Source organism: Sminthopsis crassicaudata, chromosome 3, assembly GCF_048593235.1.
Source record: "Sminthopsis crassicaudata isolate SCR6 chromosome 3, ASM4859323v1, whole genome shotgun sequence".
Classification (NCBI taxonomy): domain Eukaryota; kingdom Metazoa; phylum Chordata; class Mammalia; order Dasyuromorphia; family Dasyuridae; genus Sminthopsis; species Sminthopsis crassicaudata.
In genome coordinates this window covers 327,459,364-327,464,419 of record NC_133619.1, presented here as the reverse complement: position 1 = coordinate 327,464,419, position 5,056 = coordinate 327,459,364, and positions in this window count along the sequence as shown.

Genomic DNA, 5,056 nt, shown 5'->3' with positions numbered 1-5,056 from the left:
AAAGAAATGCTATGTATAATTATTTGTAAGAAATATATGTATACATTTATAAATAGGGTGCCTTTAAGCAGATACATACATAAAATAAGGTTATCTTTTGAAATATTGTTGATGGAAATGTTGTGAATGGACGCCCACAGGAACCTAACTCTGTATTTCCCCTAGGAGCAATTGTGCTAATTTGCTAATTAAATTAAATAGAAGTATTTGTGAATTCAGAATTCACATCAACTGTATTGAACATAATTAACACAATTAATGAGAATTGTCTGCATATTAAAAAAAAAACGGGGGAAAGGGGGATTTATATTACATGCAACTTGATTTTGTTTTAATATGTGATAAGTCTAATGTTAGGTTCAAAGCTACCCTTCCTGTTTGTTTCCTTTTGAACTTTCTCCAGTTTCTCTTCATTCTTCAATAACCTATTTTCCTTTTTTTCCCTTTTCTATTGACCCCCCTTCCCAGCTAGTCATTTTCTCTCTCCAACACACACACACACACACACACACACACACACACACACACACACACAACCCACAAACAAAAAAACAAACAAACAAAAAAAATGGAATTGTAGTAACAAGTACTTATAGTCAGGCAAAACCATATATTTACTCTATCCAAAAATGTATGTCTCATTCTACATCTTTAGTCCAAGGCTTCTCTCATGGGATGGGCAGCATGCTTCCTTATCAGTCATTAGGAAGTACATTTAATTCATATGTTATTATCTGTTTGGTCATTCCTAATTGATGGGTACCTGCTTTGTTTTCAGTTCTTTAATACAACAGAAAGTGTTGAATTATAGATCTAGAAGTAGTATCACTGAATCAAAGGGTATGTGTACAGGTTGTGATTTGGGGGTGATAGTTGCAGATTGCTTTCTGAAATGTACCAATTCACAGTTCCATCAGCAGTGCAGTAATGTGCCTCCTTTCTGTAACTCTTCCATAAATTGTCATTTTCCTTTTTTTGTTATCTTTGTCATTTTTAGAGAACTTCAAAGTATTTCTTTAAAATATGCTTTTCTTTAATTACTAATGACTTAGAGCACTTTTTCATATGACTGTTGATAGCTTTCTTCTGAACATTACTTTTTTCATTTATCTATTGAATCATTTATCTATTAGGGAATGGCTATCATAATATTAGGAAGCTCTTGTCAGGCTGCCTCTAAGATGCAAGGCCCAGGAACTTAGGCGTACACTCAGGGATGTGGGCTTTGACCTCCTCCCATCTTCCCCCATGTGATTAGAATCATGGAATGAGAGACTTTGAGGGCTAGAAAGGACTTTAGAAGTTATCACCTTAAGCCACCTCTTTTGAACCTTCAGAGGAGAGAAAATAGTTCCTCATCCACAAAAAATCTGGAAATTCATTTAGGTATCACTATTCCCCATTGTCCCTAATACCCCATGAACACAGCTCTTCTTCTAAGCAAAACTAGGCTCTAGACTGGACATCCACATAGTGTAAGTTCCTTCAAATGCATTTCCCATCTCCTCCATTCCTGAACCATACACTCTATTCTTCAGCCAATTTGAGCCCTCCCTATTTTAGCCAATACTTCCTGCTCTGGTTCATTCATGTGGGTAGAGGACCTGATGACAGGGAGGACATCAGGTTCATATTCATGACTGTACCATCGACACTTCCTCCACCGCTCAAGGCTAGAATTGAGAAGAACATTGAATTTAGGATCAAAAAATTTGGACCGTAGAATCTAACATTTCACACTTGAACTCTCTGTGACTTGATTGCCTCATGAGAGCAAGGCAGGATATCCCCAGTTTTAAGTCCTATGTTCTTATAATTCTTCTTCAAAAAAAAAAAAAAAATTAGGAGGAGGAAGTTGGGCTTGAACCTGCTTTCTCTCTGTATCAAATGTTTAATTAGGGGCTTACCTCATTATGTCATCCTACTGTTGAGTTTTGACCTAGGACATCTTTTTTCAATGTAATTGGCTTTCCTTTGGGATTTAATGTATTTTACTTTATGCATTTAAAAATATCATTCTGATGAAGTGGCCAGAAACTGGAAACTGAATGGATGCCCATAAATTGGAGATTTGCTGGATAAATTGTGGTATATGAATATTATGGAATATTATTGTTCTGTAAGAAATGACTGACAGGATGATTTCAGAAAGGCCTGGAGAGACTTACATGAACTGATGCTGAGTGAAACGAGCAGAACTAAGAGATCGTTGTATGCTTCAACAACAATACTGTATGAAGATCTCTTCTGATGGATGAGGCCCTCTTCAACAATGAGATGAACCAAATCAGTCCCAATAGAGCAGTAATGAACTGAACCAGCTACACTCAGCGATAGAACTCTGGGAGATGACTATGAACCACTACATAGAATTCCCAATCCCTCTAATTTTGTCCACCTGCATTTTTTATTTCCTTCGCAGGCTAATTGTACACTATTCTTTTTGTACAGCAAAACAACTGTTTTGACATGTATACATATGTTGCATTTAATTTATACTTTAACATATTTAACATGTATTGGTCAACCTGCCATGGGGGGGGGGGGGGGAAGGAGGGGAAAAATTAGAACAAATTGTCAATGCTGTAAATTTACCCATGCATATATCTGGTAAATAAAAACTATAAAAAAAGAAAAAGAAAATATCATTCTGAGAAAGGTCACCATTCATCAGGCCACAAGAAGAGACCCTCTCATTCAAACGGGTGAGAACCTCTGAATTAAAACAATTTTGGAGAAGTTATTGTCCTAAGGAGGTCTGGGAGTGTATTTTGGCAGAGTAGCATTCACTTCTACCTGCAGAGATTTAAAACAAGGAACGCCCATGGCTTTTCATAGAAAGCAGAAGAGTTAGAGCAAATCTAATGGCTGGAGAGGAAGAAGCAAAGTTATAATCTGAGGTCTTTTGTTCCCATGACTGAAATCTAAAAAAGACCAAGGATGTACACTTTCTTTGTCGAATGATAGAAATGGAAATTTCTCTAGATTTGTTTGTTTGGGGGTGGGGGAGGGAAGGGGGAGGAACCCACAGGATCTGCAAATACTGTCCAATGACAAATGCATTTCCAAAGGAGATTGGTTTGACAGTATTTCATGATGCAGAAGCTACACTCCATAGATTTGGGGTGGGAAACTTTTATTATTGCTTCTCTGAAAGGGTGTTTTCTGTACAATCTTTTGTAGCCCCTAGACTCTCTGAAACCCGTGTGTCTTTCTGAAGAAAAGTAATCCAAAAAACCTTTCTTATAATGTAATTTCCCTTTCTTATAATGAAATCTGTCATTTATTCTCTCACATATTTGCCCCTTCTTTGCAACTAATAAAAACTGAGATTACACATCTTTAGCAGTTTCTCTTTTCCATTGTCACAAAAATTTGAAACAAACAAAAAATAACAGAAGTAAATTCAATTAGAAAATTCATAACTATTATCTATCTGAATAGACTAGAATTTCAATTTAATATCCCAAGCAGGTATATTTTCATTTTATGAACAAGCCAAAACAAAACATGATATATTTTATGTTCCTAAAACAATAGTGACTTTTAAATTTACAAAGGATTAAAAAAAATATTGCATGAATTTCAATTTTCCTTTTTCTATTTGTACCATTCCCCCAGAAGAAAAAGGAGGAAACTAAGTAGCATGATATAGTAGAAGGAGAAATAATGGCCTAAGAAATCAGGAGACTTGAATTTAAATCTTAGCTCTCCCACTATCTTGCTGTGTGACTAGGGTGACTCACATCACCTCTCTATCCAAATTTCCCCGTATATATATGAAATGAAGGAATTAGCTAGATGGCTTCAAAGGTCTTTTCTAGTTCTACAACTATGACATATAGGAGTAGGAGATGCCCCAGTGAGGACCCATTTGGAACTGGCCAGTTGGGCAATATGACTGCTTCTTTTCTCCTTTCTTCTCTCTCCCCTCTTTTTCCTTTTCCTTTCCCTTTCCTTTCCCTTTCCTTTCCCTTTCCTTTCCTTTTCCTTTCCCTTTCCTTTCCTTTTCCTTTCCCTTTCCTTTCCCTTTCCTTTCCTTTTCCTTTCCCTTTCCCTTTCCTTTTCCTTTCCCTTTCCTTTCCCTTTCCTTTCCTTTTCTTTTCCCTTTCCTTTCCCTTTCCTTTCCCTTGCCTTTCCTTTTCCTTTCCTTTCCCTTTCCTTTCTTTCCCTTTTCCTTTCCTTTCCCCTTTCCTTTCCTTTCCCCTTTCCTTTCCTTTCCCTTTCCTTTCCCCTTTCCTTTCCTTTTCCCCTTTCCTTCCTTTCCTTTCCTTCCCCTTTCCTTTCCTTTTCCCCTTTTCCTTCCCTTTCCCTTTCTTTCCTTTTCCTTTCCCCTTTCCTTTCCTTTCCCCTTTCCTTCCTTCCTTTCCCCTTTCCTTTCCTTTCCCTTTCCTTTCCTTTCCCTTTCCTTTCCTTTCCTTTCCTTTCCCCTTTCCTTTCCTTTCCCCTTTCCTTCCTTTCCTTTCCTTTCCTTTCCTTTCCCCTTTCCTTTCCTTTCCCCTTTCCTTTCCTTTCCCCTTTCCTTTCTTTCCCCTTTCCTTTCCTTTCCCCTTTCCTTTCCTTTCCCTTTCCTTTCCTTTCCCCTTTCCTTTCCTTTCCCCTTTCCTTTCCCTTTCCTTTCCTTTTCCTCCTTTTCCTTTCCTTTCCTTTTCCTTTCCTTTCCTTTCCTTTCCTTTCCTTTCCTTTCCTTTCTTTCCTTTCCTTTCCTTTCCTTTCCTTTCCTTTCCTTTCCTTTCCTCTTTCCTTTCCTTTCCTTTCTCCTTTCCTTTCTCCTTTCTCCTTTCTCCTTTCTCCTTTTCTCCTTTCTCCTTTCTCCTTTCTCCTTTTCCTTTCCTTTCCTTTCCTTTCCTTTCCTTTCCTTTCCTTTCCTTTCCTTTCCTTTCCTTTCCTTTCCTTTCCTTTCCTTTCCTTTCCTTTCCTTTCCTTTCCTTTCCTTTCCTTTCCTTTCCTTTCCTTTCCCTTTCCTTTCCTTTCCTTTTTCTTTCCATTCCCTTCCCTTGTGTCCACATGCCCTTACCTGGATGCTCCATCCAAAGGAATGTAATTTTGATTGCTA